Below are 17,046 nucleotides of genomic sequence, written 5' to 3' on the forward strand. Positions count from 1 at the left end.
CACACACTGCTCCGGAGGAAGGCTCATCAGTGCCTTCACTAATGGGATAAAGAGCTTCTGATGCATTTGAGGTTCACACTTGCCTTTTTCATGTTTTTTTGACGTCGTGGTGTAGTCACCCTATGACAGCCACCAAGCCACCTCTCCTGGTTGCGGTCACTAATCAGCCTTCTGATGGCTCCTTATTTGCCCTTCTGGGCCATGAGCCATCCTCCCAGCCCTCCTGCCTTTAACCTTCACCAAAGTCACTGAGCATTCCGAGTTGGAAGGGACCCACAGGAATCACTGAGTCCAACTCCGGGCTCCACACAGCACCATCCAAATCAGATCCCTACATCTGAGAGCCAAGGCTCCTTGAGCTCCGGCAGCTCAGAGCTGTGCCAGCTGCCCTGGGCAGCCCATTCCATGCCCACCACCTTCTGCTGCAGAGCTTTTCCCTTACCGTCCCCCTTACCCTCACTAACACAGCTCCGTGCTGTGCCATAGACACAGCCTGTGATCATCAGCCACCTGATTTTGTGTCCCCCTGATGGAGAAGAGAATCTGCTATGGAACCACGGGTGTCCCTTGTCTCAGTTCAGTTAGAATCAGGAACACCCTGAGCTGGAAGGGACTCTGGATCACTAGGTACCGTACAGAACCACCCCAAAATCAGACCGTATGACTGAGAGCGTTGTCCAGATGCTTCCTGAACTCTGGCAACCTCGGTTCCACAGCCACTGCCCTACAGACACCATTCTAACGCCCGGCCACCCGCTGGCGAAGAACTGCGAAGCCCCCTGCCATCACAGCCCCCAGGATCAGTTCAGCAGCGACGCTCCTACAGCCGGGCAACGACCAGCGCCTCACAACACCCCTCCCGTTGCACTCCCACCCCTACACGCTGCCCAACCTTCCTCTGGAGCTTCCCTTCCTGCACTACCAGCCACCCGGCCGGGGGCTGCGAGGAGCAGATCGCAGCGGTCCCACCCCCCATCCCCTCCACACGCCGCCTCAGCAGCCCCCGCGGCCCCTTTAAGCGCCCCCACTCGCGGCCGGGCGTTGCATCAGGCACGTGCGCGCCGCCGGCCGGCCGGGGGCGCGCCCCGCCCCTCCTTTCCCCTCTTCCCCTCCCCTTAGGCCGGGTGTGTGCGCGCGCGCGCGGCCGGGGCGGCGCTGCGCGGCGCGCGCCCCCGCGGCTAGTCGCGTGGTCCCCGCGCGTCTCCATATTGCTGCGGCGGCGGCCGCTGCGCGTGTGGGGGGGGGGGCGGGGGGGAAACGCCGCGTGCGCGTGTGAGTGCGCTGAGGGGGCGCTTCCCCCCGTGCGGGGCGGGGGCGCGCAGATGGCGACGCAGGTGGAGGCGCTGCTGCCCGGCGCCCCGCTGCTGCCCGCCGAGGAGCGCGCCCTGGTGCTGAAACCGCCGCAGGACGGCGGCCGGGAGAAGGGCGAAGCGCCCATGGGCCCCGACGGCGGCCCCGCGGCTCAGCGGCCGCCCAGCGCCAAGCAGCAGAAAGAGGAGAGCAACAACCAGGAGAAGGAGAGCCTGCTGCGGGCGGGCGGCGAGGCGGAGGAGGGCGGCGAGGCGGGCGGCGGCGGAGCGGGGAGAAGGGAGTTCATCGAGGCTCCGCCGCCCAAGGTGAACCCCTGGACGAAGAACGCGGCCGCGCTGGCGGTCAACGGGCAGTCGCCTCCAGGTGGGTGCGGGGGGCGAGGAGGGACACGGGGGTGCGGCGGCGGCGACCGCGCCCCGACCGGCAGCGCCATGCGGCACGGCGTGCGGCCTGAGGGAGCGCGGCGGGGGGGGAGGGGGGGAACCGGCCGGGCCGCGAGCGGGGAGAGGGGGAGGGGAGCGGCCGGGCCGGGGCCATGCGGCTGGGGGAGGCCCGAGGCGGGCGGAGGGCGCGGTGCGGGCCGCGCTCGTTGGGCCGGGCGGGCGGGAGGAGGCCTCCCCTTCCCAGCATTCCGCCGCCGCCGCGCAGGCAACGTGGTGGCTTCCCCCGGCCCGGCATGTGATTTCTCACGCAGCTCGGCCTCCTCCTCCGCCGGCCCACGTGCGCGGCTCCGAGTTCGGCCCGATGAGGGAGGAAGGGAGGCCCTGGGGTGCCGTGTGGAGGCCTCGTGCGCGCTGTGCGGGCCCTGCGGGTTCCCGGGGCCGTGCCTGCTCTGCCGGAGGCCCCGGCGCCCTTCGTAAGCCTGAGTCGACATGGCTGAGCGCCGCTTCTTCGCCTCTTCGCGTTTCTTTCTTTTTGTCGTTTTGCTTGTTTATTTGGTAGGAGGTGCGGTGGTATTAGGATCAGCTTCTTCTCAGGAAGAGCGGTGAGGCTCTGGAATGGGCTGCCCGGGGAGGTGTTGGAATCCCCGGCCCTGGAGGTGCTCGAGAAATGTGGATGTGGTGCTGAGGGATGGGCTTAGCGGGGAGCATTGGTGGTACGAGTACAGATGGACTAGATGACCTCGGAGGCCTTTTCCAGCCTCTATCATTCTGTGCTTGGGAGCTGCTCGGCTGAAGCTTAATTCCTAATATTTTTATCTCTGCAAGCTCCGCAGTCACGCTGCCAGGTATGACATCAGGTTTCTTGTTACTGTGCTATGTTTTGCAAGAAATGTTGCAGGCTAGGTGGGATGATTCACCGGAGATATTATTGATCTTTGAAAGATGGACACCTCTGCAATTTCCACCTGGAAAGCTGTTGTCTTAGTGGTAGTGTAGAGGAGAAGGTCAGTGTGCCAGGTAGAAGTCTGTGCCCAGATGGTTTGGTGGTTTGTCATTGTGTGTGCAATGCACAGCGAAATCCAGGACTGTGCTGCTGTCTGCGTTTTCCTCTTGCATGCAGCGTGACATCCAGCTGCTCACAGTGCTCCTTTGTGTGAGAGCTGGGCTCTGTTATGCTGCCTCCTTAGGCAACACTCCCTAGGAATCAAGCAAAAGGTGCAAAAATAGGAGGTGTTTCCCCAGGGTTCCAGTTAGAGGCCTTGCAGCACATCTAAAACACACTAAAGTGGGGGCTCAGGAGCCTGAGCAGGCACCATGTGGCAGAGGAGGGGACTCTGCAATGCCTGATGTGATTTTGAGGGAATAGCATAACAGTGGGCAATAAACATGCAACACCCAGCACGTTGTTGAGCCTGGCCCAGCTCTCCCAGTATTCCTGGAGGAGTTGAAATAATGGAATTGGTTTTTGCAGTGCCCCAGACGCTGCCACTTGGCTCCCTTGCACTTGGGGCATTGTTTCTTTTGCTGCCTGGTTCGTTAGCAGAAGAGAAAACGTGTAAAACAAGCACGGCTGGCGAACTCCCACGAGAGGCAGGCTGGTGGCTGGCCTTGCATAGCGGCCCTTTGCCTGAGTGCCTTCTCGTAGACTTCACAGGCTCCTGCCAGATCTGTGCTGATTTGGAAGGAGTGTTTCTTCCAGCAGATGTTTCTGAAAAGACATCTGGAGTGTGAGAATGTGCAAAAGTTGTGCTGTAGTGCAGAAGATGAGCTGTGGTGTTCCAGTGACCTCCAGGAGACCATAAAAGAAAAGTGGCTTCACTGTACACTTGAAACACATAGAGCACACGTAAACTCTGGAAAGGCATTACTGAATGTTTTTAGGTTTTTAGCCTAGGAACTGTGGTTGGCAATTGAGCTGTGCTCCCAGCGTGGTGTTTGTGTGCTGATGTACTGAATGTTTTCCGCACTGATCCTGCTATTGAGGAGGTAGCGAGGAAGGCTAGGAGCTATTGAACATCAGGACAGCTCTCTAAAGATATGGGCATCCCTCTATGACTTGTTTTACAGGCTTTCAAAGCCCTAATTTTTTATAATGATTGTATTAATTATAGGCCTGAAGAGCAGATTTAATGGACAAGACATGCTCCTTAAGGAGTTCACCCGTTCTGTAATGATCTGTGCTGGAATTAGTGCTTACTAAAGTAAAGGAATTGAGCTCAAGCTCAGAGAAAAACAGAGCTGTACTCAAGATCTCTGTGAGTTTTCACCGTCTGTGTCTGACTACGGATGTGGAAGAGCTTGGCAAATCCCTCTCTGCTCATCTTGAGCTTTACTTCCTGCAGCTAAACATCACCTGGGAAGGATGAATGCGTGGAGGCCTGATGCAGATTCGAAATAACAGGGTCTGGTTTGGGGGGAATTAGGGTTTGTTTTCAGAAGCAGATGTTTTTGGGGCACTCTGAAGGTTGGGAGCGAGGTCAGTATTGGGAAGTTTGAGTAAATGTTGCTGCTTTTCCAAGAGGGCAGGCTGAAGCAAAGCCTCTCCTTGGCGCTTAAGCCCTCCTCCCAAAAGCATAACTGCGTGGCATTAAGGGTAGAAACCATTAGGTCGAGTTAGACAACAGCAGTGCTGCTGGTGCTGTAAGCAGGGGACCAGGCTCTGGTGGAGAGATGCACCCAGCAATCTGTCGTGGTGCTTGTCACAATGTGCGCTGTATTTCTGTTTGTGTGCATTTCAGAGTTGGGGTGCAAGTGGGAAGGAGGGGGTGGTCCTTTAAGCTGTGAAAAGACACATAAGCATGTCAAATGTGGCAAGGGTTGTGTTAGTACTTACTGCTCATGAGGGACGCTGACAAGGCTGGTAATGACACCTCATTTTTGCTCTCTCATCAAATAGCAAGGTCTGTGTGACAGTCCCTCGTTACATGCAACTTGCTGTGTGGTGTCTTCTTATCATGTAAATAAATGCAGCCAGCAGCCTGACTTGCAAAGACACAATTGCAGGGAATGTATGTGCAGAAGAGAAGGAAACATTTTTCTGACAAAAACAGCTTTGCGCTTCTGGCTGTAAACCAAATTTGAAATATTTTCTCCTAATTCTTCAATAAAGAAATGTGGCTTCGGTTAAGGCAACTCGACCTTCTGGAACAGTTTGTACTCCTCTGTTGTGCCCTGCACCAGTGCTAGCAGTGATGCAAGCGTTGGTGCAGACAGGTGTTAACAGCACCCCGTTTTGAAAACCTGCTGGATTTATTTCAAGAAATGTTGCATCAAGGCACTTGGCACTTCTTAATTTTTAAAGCCATTTACATCTTGGAAATAAGAACATGCAAATTTTAATGACTGGCAGTGCCATTGCTAAGCACTAACTTTTATGCCATCTCTCCTTCTGGTTGCAAACTCAGTACGTCTTAGTGGAGATGCAGGAGGTGCTTTAGTTTCTCAGCAGAGTTTCTTGCTTGCCATTTGGCAGATGCACTGGGAGGATAAGCAGCACTTTCCAGAAGGCACACCTTAGTTCCTAGCAGCAAGCACTGGAGGTTGGCTGCCTATTGTTCAGAGATGGCAGCACACAGGCTGGGCTGGCTACTGGTGCTGAGGAGAAGGCAGGGAAGGATGGATTCATGAGCTTCTCACCCTTCAATGACTAACTCCCCAAAGGGCTTTCCTTGAAGCCAGCATCCAGTACAGGAGATAAGCTATATGGAAAGCTCATTTTACCTTTGGCATTTCTTTGTATTTAGAATAGATGCACACATCTGCCTGCTGGGGTATCTAGCGTGGTAGAACTGAACTGCACACACCTATTTCCAAAGCGTTGGGCAATTCTTGCTTTGTCTTGGCATGTAATTGTGGAGCTCTTTTGGCTGTTGGTTGCAACAGAGCTGCTATCGCAGCACAGTCCTCTCCCCACCACCCCAAGTTTCCTCTCTGAAATGCTGTTCCGATCCCACAACTCATGTTTGAGTAACGCTTCCCATTTTACTGGCGAGCATGAGGATAACTGGAACTGTTGCTCCCCAAACATGCAGGGTGCTGTTATTCCTCCCCCACATACCTTTGCCCTTCAGCTTTGTGCTGGACCTTTGCCCTGCTGTGTGCTGTTTGTTTCGGGAAGGCGGGGGAGCGCAGCTCCATGGAGCTGACTCATGGGCCCCAGCTGCTGAGATTCGGTGCCTTCTTCCACCTCAACCTCCAGTTCCAGGCTGCCAGCCACGAGGTATTGCTGGATGAACCTCACCAACAGTCTCTTTCACTTCTATAACTCTTCTAAGCAATTTATTGCCTGTAGTACCATGGGGAGGATTGCGCTGGGATCATTGGATGGAGGGAGGGCTTTGTTCTGCTGGTAGGGCAAAATAGAGTGCAAAAACAGCTGGGAATTGAGGTACCGGGTGCAGTGCTGTATGCTTGCTTTAAATTATGACACCTGATCCTTTCACTGTGCTCAAATAGTATGAAATTATTCACAGGGAATGCAAAATGCCAACCTGGATAGCATGAGGTTTCTCCTTGCGCACTTGAAGCTACTTTGTAAGGAATCTCAGATACCACCTCAGTGGTAGCAGTTGTTTGGCTAAATAGGGAACGTGCGTTTTAGTAGAAAGCTGTGCTGCTGGACCAAGTTGAGTGTTTTAATCCTTACAGTTATTAGCTAGAAACAGCAAGGGTTAAAAATGTCATCACCTTAATGAAAACTTAAATAAACTTGCATACTGCCAGAGTGCTGCAAAGTCCTTTGTGACCACACAGCTCTTGGAGGAGCTCTGCAGACCAAATGGGCAGACCAAGGTGCAGTGCCTCACTATGGATCTCACAGGTAGCTGAGCTGGGCATAGTTTTTTCTTTCCTTTTACCAGGAGTCTGATGAGAGTGGTGAGCTTTGTTCCTTCCCGACTATGATGTGCATCTACGTTTTGGCCTTTAAAAGTGTTACCTGCTGGTCATTTTGGCACTGGATCCTTTTCTAATGTACTAACAGGGGCTGAAGACTGTGTGATGCATGGTTTCTGATGTGGCCAGCTCTGCTTTTGCAGCTGTCTCAAGGCCATGCTTCAGTTCCAGACTCATTGTTGTAGGTCTAGGGCCTATTTAGTGATCTGTGAGCGGAGCTGGGAGACTTTACTCCTTGCTCTGAAGTAACCGGCTAATCTGAAAATCTGTCAGCAAGCGGTACAAAATCTGTCAGCAGAAGGTGTGTGACTACAGCAGGTAAGAGGAGAAAGTAAAGAAGAACTTCTAAGAAATTAATACAGAGTTATAAGAACTTAAGGCAACTGTTTGTGTATTTAGGGAACAATAATTGGTAATCAGAACAAATAGGAACTGAATTTGGCCTCGAATAAATAAATTCTTAGAGTTCTCCATGGGAGGAGTCCCAGGTCAGGTTCAGGCTGGATTGCCTGGGAGGAGAAGTGGGTGCACATGAGGGTGCTGCTGCAGAGGAGTGAGAACTGGCACAAGGCACTGGAAGAATTAGGTGTGATGGTAGTTCTAAGGCTGCACAAGATGTACATTTTTTGGGGGGGGGAAGGGTTGTAGAAACTGTGGTCAAATACAGTGTCAACATGTTTCCAAACATAGACACATCCTGTAATTGCAGGTTCCCAGAAAATTCTCCTAACTGAACTTTTCTCTACCAGAGCATATATTTGTACAACAGCCTGGGGGCTCTGGGGCAGGGAGTATTGCCTTTTCTGGGCAGATCAGTTCGTGGCACGTGGCACCTCTGCCAGTTACAGGACAACAGCAGACTGCTGATGGGGATCGAACTGCAGAAGCCATCCTTAGCAAGTCAGCTGGCCCCACTTAGGTGTGTGAAGCTCACAGTGGATTTTGCTAGTGTCAACCATTAATGCCACATGTGGTTGAGGATATTGTGCTGTGACGTGCAAGGAGAAAGAGGAACTGTGACTTGACTGGGCTAATACCTGCATTATCAGTGGTTTACCTTCAATGTCCTTCTGGAGCAAAGCTGACTTATGAGCAGCAGCTTGCCTCAACATTTTCTTTTGTTGCAGTGCTGTATGGGAACGCATGGCAGGCAGTACTCGGTGGTGGTTGTGATTTTTTGAGGACTTGGAGTCATCTTATTTCTTTCCAAGTCAGAAGGGCCAATGGAGATCTGTGCTACAGATAGCCCAGGACTGGAGTGTGTGGGAGATGACCAGGGCAGCCCTGCCTGGGGGTGAGAGCTTTGTGTCAGACAGAAGCCGGTGTTTATTTCAGAAATGGATAAGACCTAACGGAGCTGCCTGTGGCTGTGGTTTATCATTATGGCTCAGTCTGGTATCGGTGGTACTTGGAGGTGACACAGGCACCCTTTGTTCACATAATGGACAAAATGGCACTCTGGTTCCCTCTGAGCGTGCCCTGATGTGTGTTCCTGAGGAAGTGTGCTCGCTTCCTGCCCGACACCCCTGGAGGTGGCTGGATGCAGGCTGTAAGCTGCTGCTTTTAGTAGGGCTGGCCTGGGACCAGCAGGCCTGCAGCTGCCTTTCTGTGATCCTGACTCACTCCCCAAAGTGGCCCTGGCTTCTGAGAAGGTGCAGGAGTGGCATCGCTGCCCCAGGAGAATGGGCATGAAGGGAAAGCATCTCTGGTGCTTTTCATTGTTGGCTTTTTGGCTTCCGCCCCATAGCCTGGGAGGGCAGTGAGCACGTGCTCCATGCTGGCCCCACATCTCCTGTGCTTCAGTGTGGGACTGCAGCCCCAGGGGTCGAGGGGAAGGAAGGAAGCAGCGTTTGTCCCCGACGCGTCTCCAGCTGAGCAGCAGCATGCAGTGTGCCTGCAGTGACTCTGCAGTCTGCGAGGCATGGCCGTGCGCCAGGGGGGGGTCGGCCCATCTGCTGAGTGGGAGGGCACAGGGGGTGGCTCGCCCCTTCTCCTCCCTTCCCAACAGTCCTCTGAGTTTTCCGAGTCACACGTTGGATGATACGTGGAGAGAACAGGGCGGTTTCAGGGCTAGATTCGTTAGATACTGAGTCTGAAACGCTGAGAAAAGAGGTGAGTTTTTCCTGACTAAATATGTGGGGAAACAAGAATCTGAGTGTAAAAGCCACAGAAAAAGGAAAGGATAGAGTTTTATTGGTGAGAAAGGTGCGTGGGGAGGAGTTTGGGTGGGGGTGTCATACCTGCTCGGTAACTCAGAGATGCTGCCGGATGGTGGGTGCGTTGTTAAATACCTAGCACTGCCTCTAACCAGATAATTTGCAACACCTTTTCATCTTTCACACTGAATTCACCTTGCTTCCTCTCCCCCATCATAACAGTGCTTTTGGAAGCATCTGGTCAGTGCTGCGAATGAGTAATTATTACTTTACCAAATGTGAGTTGCCAGGCTATCCGATTTGCACACTTACAGATGAAAGAAGCTAGTGAACAAGTGAAATAGAAATTGTAATTAAGTAAGATTTAAATGTTTGATAGGCCACCATTCACTTCAAACTGCAGGAAATTAGTTTCTTCAGATTCTTCAAGGTCAAATTGTCTTTTTTTGTTTAATGTGTGTGGAATGTTGCAGAAGGAACACTGAATTTTTTCCTGCAAGACACTTAGGATTCTCATTACAAAGCTTTTATACATTTACTATTGCCCTTCCAGATGCTTACGTAGCTCGGGAACAATGTCTGTTTGTGCCAACCCCCCTGAACCCACAAAACAGGCCTCCTGAAAATAAGGACCATACTATCGAGTTTCCACATGCCTGTAGATAGCGATACTCTTCGCCCAGCACAAAAGAATGTAATGGAGTGACAGAAGCACTTTACCCTGTCTGTGTTCAGCCCACATTGGCAAGTCTGCTGCAAAGCTGTGCAGGGATGGAGATAAAGGGTAAACAGAGCAAAGAATAAAATGTAAAGAATGATACCAGCTCACATTAATGAAGAGGAATGTTGTCACTGAAGCAGCAGGTACTGAAATGTGGAGAAATGGGACTCAAAAATGTCATTAGGAGATTTCAGTCTGACTGGAAAAGAAGCAATGGGATATTTGTGCTTGAGATCCCACCCGATGAGACAGGAAGCAAATCACAGAGATGTCCCTGCCATGTGCTCAGATGACAAAGCATGAGATGTTCCTGACTGTAATCATATTAAATTTCTGTTTCCAACTCCCAGCTGAACCTTGAAAGCTCGGGGGAATACCTAACACCATCTAATGCATCTTCTGAGCATGCAGAAGTCCACTGCACAGAGGGTGTTGTAGTGGACTGAGCAAAAAGGGGACTGGTTTCTTTTGGTTTCTCAGTCTTGGGGGTGAACTACTGTATCTCCCTTTTTTTTTTTTTTCTTTTTTTTTTTTTTTTAACTTAAAACAGAGAATGCTGTATATGACATTTGCACTCTGTACAGGGAGGAATTTGATACAAGTGACCCTCATCTTTAAAACATAAAATGAAACCTGTAAGTACGGCCTTGAAGAAGATTTGGAGGAGACGTGCTAGATTACAGGCAGGCAGCTCTCTCTTGACTTGGGGTTGACATCTGAGTTGATCTCATTAACAGTGGAGAAGTGGAACCACGCAAGGACAAAATTTGGAGGGTGATTGGACAAGCTGTGTGTTTGATTAAAGTCTGGTCCAGAGTGGGAAATGTCTCACACAGGCTGCAAGTCTGAGGATTTGTAATTCAGTTAAGAGATTTAATTGTCTTGTATTCACTGTGCTGCCTCCTGTATCCTATAGACTCCCTGCTTGGCCCTTTATCCTCAGCACTAAGATGGAGACAGCCTTGAATTTCAGACTGGGGGTTTTCACAGGGATTTGTGACATCCCTTCCTGGTGTGGCAGGCACATATGTGCCAATGTGCATGTAGCACGGCAGTGTGCAATAAGCCTGTCATAGGGAAACCCCCTCCTGCATCAGTTTCTGTAGGATGGGATCCAGTTGGCTTCCAGGCTGCTCCAGAATTGTTCCTGCGTTTCAACAGGATTCTCTTCAAGCACATCAATTTTGCCTGATGATGCCTGAAACTTTATTGCCTGTTCAATGCCCACTAGTTTCAAGAACAGTTTGGAGACGGTGGATGAGGTTGTGCTGGGCTCAGGCTGTTGTAGGGTCTGTCTGTGCTCACCTCTTGAAGGCTGGAGGCTTATTTGTGATTAAGAAGCATGAGACACCTGGGTCAGCTGCCATGCTTTGTGGCATCAGACATCAGATTTTTCTCTTGCTCCTTCCTTTAAGGTGCTGTGTGCTATCTCTGGCTTTTTGTTTGGTGTTATGGCTTGTGGTTTGAGAACAGCATTTTGGGGTGAGAGGAGAAGGGGTTAATGAGAGAGAACATCCAGTGTTTGTTCTCTCCAATACAAGCACTGATAAGTGGATGGGAGGAAAAACAGCCATGACCTTACAGTTATGCTTCATGTGTCTGTGCATATATGAGTGCAGAATTCATGGGATTGTTTGTTTGGAGCACTCTCTTTTTCTCTGGTCAAGCTGACCAGCTGCATTCCTCAGAACATCTCTAATGCCTGGAGAAGAGACTTCTTCCAGCACCGTGCTGATCCCATTGGTGCCTGTGCACTCAGTTACATGCCAGTCACAGCCTCGCTCAGGAAGCTCCTCTCCCTTGCATGAAGAGACTTGGTGTCAGCATTAAGGTACTAATTCAGTGTAGTGCTTAGTGTGAGTTTAAAGCTAGGGAGCTCTTCCAGGTAATAATGTTCTTTTGCAGTTGGTAATTTTTTTCAGGATGTGTTTCCCTTGCAGCTTGCTGAGGCCAGAGATCTTCATCCCTTTTCAAGTGCATGAAGTTAGCTGGGGCACAGATTTTCTACAGCAGAAACTCATTGCAAGAATTGTTTCCACATGGTTTGTGAAAAATCTATGCCAGAGCTCATGCTGGCTGCTGTTCTTTAGCCTCTTAGCACAGGTGAATGGGATGTCCCCAGATAATGGCTGCCTGTGTGGGAAGGAGCTGATCCTCTGCTCTGATGGACATCAGAAAACCACTTACAAAGGCCTAACGGTCTGCTCCAACACTTCTGGAGAAACGGATCTGAAAGCTGATCAGTGCTTCTGCAGTTGTTTTCTTTAACCTTTTTCTTGAATGGTTTTTGTGGTGTCTTAATGCCTAAGCCAACATTGGTGACCAAGGTCGACTTATCTGGATTGGATCTTTCACCCATCTCAAGCCTCAGCTTCCCTTTGTGGGGGTGAGGAGACTTAGTACTGCAGCCAGGGCTGCCTGGAGCTGGTGGCTGAGGAGGGCTGGGAAGATCTGGGTGGCTGAGGGCTGGACCCTCCCTGAGCCTGCTTGGCAGGAAAGGAACGAGGGGAGCAGGAAGCAAGCAAGATCCTCGGGAGGGACCTAATTGTCCATGCTAATCTCTGGGGTTTGGGTTTCTTGCTTTGCTACTTCTTTCTAGCAGACCTCGCCCCCTTCTCTGCTAAGCGCTGCTTTGAAGAGGCTACTAACTGTCTGAGGAACCTGCGCAGGCACTATCTGGGCCTCTCTGAGGAAGGCAGGTTACAGATTTGAGCTGAGAAGTTGCCTGGGGATGGAGAAGAGATTCAGGTAACACTGGTCTCTTTGCAGCAGAAGATGGACTCTGTAAATGGGGACCTTTTCCCTACCTGTGCTGTTTGCATTGTGAGGATTGTTCCCATAGCTGGGAAGCAATGAATGTGGCGTGCTCAGCTGCTCCTGTTGAGGCAGCAGGAGCATGGGTAGGTTCAGACTTCCTGTGAAGGTGCTTGGATTTGGCACTGGGGAGATGTGGGCTCTTAAATTGAGGAGCCTGCTTGGTGCTGTCCCAGATATCTGATACATAGCAGTGGTGGGCAAATAGCTCCTGCAGAGGGGATTCTGTGTGTAGACGCAGCAGCTTTTCTTTGTAAATGCCCCAGTTAAACATACGGTCTCCTCTTCTGTTTAAAAATATCATCAAGCAAAAATTGTGATTCCATATCCCACTCCCCCATCCCCCTCTCACTCACACCTAAAATAGGAAGAACTGTCCTCAATTTAGCTGTTTCCTGGGCTGTTAGCACTACAGCTCTGGGTATTGGTGCTCACAGCCAGCACCCCTGTAACACATGCACACTGTCATGTGACAGTCTTAAAAGGGATGCTTGGTGCCTCCCAAACATCCTGCTGCTACAGTGTGCATCCTTGACCTCTTCCTGCTCTCTCCTTTCCTCCACCCCTTGCACTGATAACAGGGAGATGGATGGAACTTGGTTCCCACTGAGCTGTGGGCTTTGTGGATAATGCACAGAGCTGAATAGATTGTTAACGTGCTTGAGAAATGCCTGCCTCTGCAGAGATTCCACTGCATGTCGTCATTGTGATCCTTCTGTTCAGATATCGGCTCTAAAGTTTCCTGGCATTTGGGCCGGTGAAAAACAGAAGACCCCACGCGTGAGAAGGGGAAGAAAATGTGAGACCACAGGGCCCAAATTTCTTGGGGCTCTCTTGCTTACACTGCAACATTGGCACTATCTTGCCTTTTCCTTTTAGTTGCCCGAGGATGATGATGTGTCCAGCCAGCACTGCGTGGCTGGGTGTAGCAGGGAGATGTGGAGCAGACAGGGGTGAAGCTGCTGCTCTGCATGGGGAGCATAGCCAGCTGGTGCAGAGCTGCTTTGGAGCATCGTCCCCTGCTGCATCTGGCCCATGTTAGGGTACCTGGCTTTGGGTGCCTGGAAGTGAGGCAGGTGGGAAACTGTTTGTGTGTGTCATTGGATAAATCCTTGGGGCTGGTTTGCTTTCAATATTGAGGCTTTGTGTAAGCAAGATCTTAGCGTTGTCTCTATGACTGGGACTTCAGTGTTTGATTTTGAACCTTAAGAGTATTGAGGAGGACTGAAACATGTTAAATGGGCCCATTGGAACACAGCCCTAACACTTCTTTGCTGGCCATGCATGTTTCTACCTCCTTCTCCCCGTGACTTTCTTGAGAGAAGAGCTGTGCAATTTAGGCTGCTTTTGGGCACACAAAGTACTGTCCTTAACTGGCAAGCTAATCTCTAATCTAGTCACTCTTGCTTGTAGAGTAGGAGGTATTCAGGAGGGACATCGTGCCTCAGTCCCTCACTAGCCCTGTGTCATATGCATCTTCTGTGTTTCAGAAGAGCGTGTCCTGCAAGCTGCTTGCACTGTGCTCTTTCTCTGCATTGGAAGAAGTTGCCTGCTCACCCAACTCTCTGCATCTCTGCTTAAATTCTATTATGCTATGGTTATAGGTATGAGGAGTTGGACAGGCTGAGCCTCCCTAGGCAAGAGGGCTGAGGATTAGAGGATGGACAGATGCCATTCCTCAGTGGTAGTCAGGGTGGCAGCAGACTTCCTGAGTGTGAATGTGAGTTGTGTCTGCCGCTGGCCAGCACCACTGAGGAGTTTCCACTGCTTTTCTACAGCACATCTGCTCTAAAATTACAATGGCTCATCTCAAGAGAAGCCAAGTGAGCCTTGCAGTACATCTCTGAGGCTCAGCAAGGCTCTGGGGGATTTGGCTGTGAGCTGAGCATAGAGGCCTCAAGGGAATGCCAGCTTTGCACTGCAGCAGTGGTGTGACCAGTAGGAAGCATCCCTGAGGGATCATCTGCAGCTTCTGCCTGACATGGTGGTGGTTGTGGCTGCTGGAAGGGGCTGCCCTGGGCCTCTGTGGGTGGCTGGCCAGGTTGGGGCATTACATGGAGAGTTGGTTGGACAGGCTGGAGCAAGGAGAATTGTTGCCAAGGCCTGCAGGCCTTGGCTGGCACAGGGAAATTTCCCTTCTCAGCCATTGTTTTTTACTATTATTTTTTTCATCTGTTAATTTTGGTTTTGGTGGTACTTAGTACAGCTAGCTGATCCAAAAAAGTGGGGTATGCATTAACTTGTGCTTCCACCTTGTTCCTCTGCAAAGATGTTGGCTGGAAGTTGCCCAAGCAGGGAAATAAAGAAACTGCCTCTTATTTGGGACCTGTTAGATCAAGTACAGTGTGTTCCTGTTCATTGTTGTCGGGAGCCTGACCTCATCAGTAGCCATCACAGAAATGCAAGGTGTTCAGATGTGTCTGGTGATGTGCTGGTAGAGGACTGCAGTAGAACACGCAGTTTGCAAAGAATTGAGACTGGTGCTTGGAGGCTTTTCTGGGCATGCTGGCTTTTCCCTGAGATCATGCCTTGAGTGTGGCTCAAACCATGAGCACACATAATAGCAGAGGGAGTTCTGAGTGTTTTCTCACTGTGTCAGCTGCAGAGAAGCTTCCCTTCCTGAGGATGCCTTGTACACAGTGTGCTGTCAAAGGCAGAGAAATAGCAGCTTTTTAGTAGAGGCGTGTTTTTGCTGTTTCTGCATTGGTTGAGTGCCGTCTGAAAAGCATTGCCTTGGCCAAGGGTAGTTGGTGCTGCAACTTCTGTGACTTTCCAACTGAATGTGTGCTTTGGGCAGCCGATAAGGTGGTGCCAGGGGCCTGCCCCTGTCCTAGAAGGACCTTGGCTTGCTGGTAGCCTCCCTTCCCCCTATTCTTCCAAGTTCCTCGAAGAAAATGTAGCATATTACTCTCTAAAATACACTGTTTCCATAGCATCTTAGGAAGCATTTATCAACAGGGTTTTTCCATTCATAGTCTGCTGTGTATCCCATTCTCCAAAGAATGGAACCATCAGAAAAAGCTCATTTGATTATTATTATTATTATTATTATTATTTTTTGGCTTGGCTTCCCCTGCTTTCCCCTGGCTGGACACTGTGTTAGATGCTCTGCACAGGTCTTCATTTGGTGACCCTGCTCAGGGGGAGCGTGGAGTTGTTGGCACAACTAGCTCGTGGATGGGGACTTTGTACATTTTGCAGTCGTTTTGTTCTTCACTGCTGTCTGTCAGAAGCCTGTGTAGAAGGTTATTAATGAGAGCAATGCATTCAAGTATTTAAGCACTAACTCCTTCAAAATCTTTCTTGCAACAAGTGGTTGAATTGGGGTGGGTTCCCAGCTAGATTGATATTTAACTTGGGATACTAGGAAAATACTTGCTCTGTTTAGCTAAAGCAAACAAATCAAGAGGGGAGGAACTTTTTAAATATAATTTGCCCTCCAGCTGCAACTAATACTAATTTTTTTCTTTCTTCTTTTGCAGATATATTTCCAGCTGATGGCCAGTCTGGTATGTATTAATTAAAGAGTTCTTCACACCTCACTCCTCCATGTCTTTCCTGCACTTCTCTTTTTGCAGAGTCAGCACTAACCAAATTTAGAAGATTGGTGCAGACATCTAAAAAAAAATTGTTTAATATTTTGTTATTGTTCCCCTATGACAGTCAGTCCTGTATAGCAGGCACATTTGTGCTTTCCTGTAATGGTAATCACAACTGGTGGAAGGTTGCTTTCATCCCAAAACAATGTAGCATGGAGGATTTGGTATTCCATAGTTGAAGAGTCTTGGAACTTACAGGGTTTAATTCTGTGTAACTGATGTCTCAAGATGCAAACCTAGCTTAGAATTTTGCTGTTAGTGTTTATGTTAGTTATCAAACATCTTGATGTGCCCACACACCTGAAGGTGTATACTTGAATTTGCAATACTTTAAAAAATCCAAATTTCCCCTTGGTAATTTAGTATGTGTGTTGTTACTGTGTATCTCTGTTAAGGACTGTGGTGCCCTTTGCACCTGTTTGCTGTCAATGCTAGACCATGGTTTACTTCTTGAACCCCAGACTGCATAGAGCCTCGTAAAGATGGACCCTGCATAAAAGGCTTGGGCTCATCAGCTGAAAAGGGAGGCTGTGCTCAGTTGGGGGCCTGACTCCAGTACCTTTTTAAAGCAGGCATCAGTCACCTTAATTCTTGCTTTTCCCAGACTGTCACGGGCTCTTCATCCAGGTTGACACTGTTGGAGAGCTCATGTTGAAGGAGGGGCTTATGTTTCACTCCGTGATACCAAGAGTGCTCAGGAATATCCTGTTATCCCAGGAGCTAGAGTGCCTTTTGGAGACTTGTAGCGAAGGCACTGGCAGTATGGGGCTGTACTTGATGTGGCCTTGGGCAGCCTTGGTCACGTTGCTGTGTCCACCTCCTGTCTGCATTTTTTGGCTTTGCAATAGGATTGCATTTCCCCAGTTTGCAACAATGGTGTGAGGGTAAATTGCTGCTGATTGTGAAGCATTGCATGATTGAGATTTGGAAGCATGAAAATCAGCTCAATTATCTTAAAGCTGGTTTCAGTAAAAAGTAAATCACTATTTTTTAAGAGGTATGGTGTGACATTGGAGACAGTAATTTGGCTTCACGAATTGAGCAGGCAGTTGGAAGTTGTGTATGTATATTTGTTTCTGAAGCTCTAGCCAGCTAACATGATATACAGCCAGATATTCCCCTAGTGTTGCAGAAGTTGCTTCTCTAGGTTTTACAAAAGTAACCCAACC

General features: G+C 50.0%; 1 protein-coding gene across 5 annotated transcripts in view; it reads left to right on the plus strand.

Moving 5' to 3' along the window:
- Positions 1-1,460: 1,460 nt before the first annotated feature.
- Positions 1,461-17,046, plus strand: part of LARP1 (La ribonucleoprotein 1, translational regulator) — a 43,774-nt gene continuing 28,188 nt past the window's right edge. For 3 of the 5 annotated variants that reach the window (XR_006180912.1, XR_006180913.1, XM_042881415.1), the window contains exons 1-2: positions 1,462-1,674; positions 15,761-15,787. The gene's annotated coding sequence lies outside the window, so the exon portion shown is untranslated. Of the gene's footprint in view, positions 1,675-13,349; positions 13,355-15,760; positions 15,788-17,046 lie in introns of those variants that run through there. The other 2 variants (XM_042881416.1, XM_042881417.1) reach the window with 2 other exon arrangements.

The sequence above is a fragment of the Lagopus leucura genome, unplaced genomic scaffold (genome assembly GCF_019238085.1).
Source record: "Lagopus leucura isolate 7727_CA_CO unplaced genomic scaffold, USGS_WTPT01 Super-Scaffold_100030, whole genome shotgun sequence".
NCBI classification, from domain to species: Eukaryota; Metazoa; Chordata; class Aves; order Galliformes; family Phasianidae; genus Lagopus; species Lagopus leucura.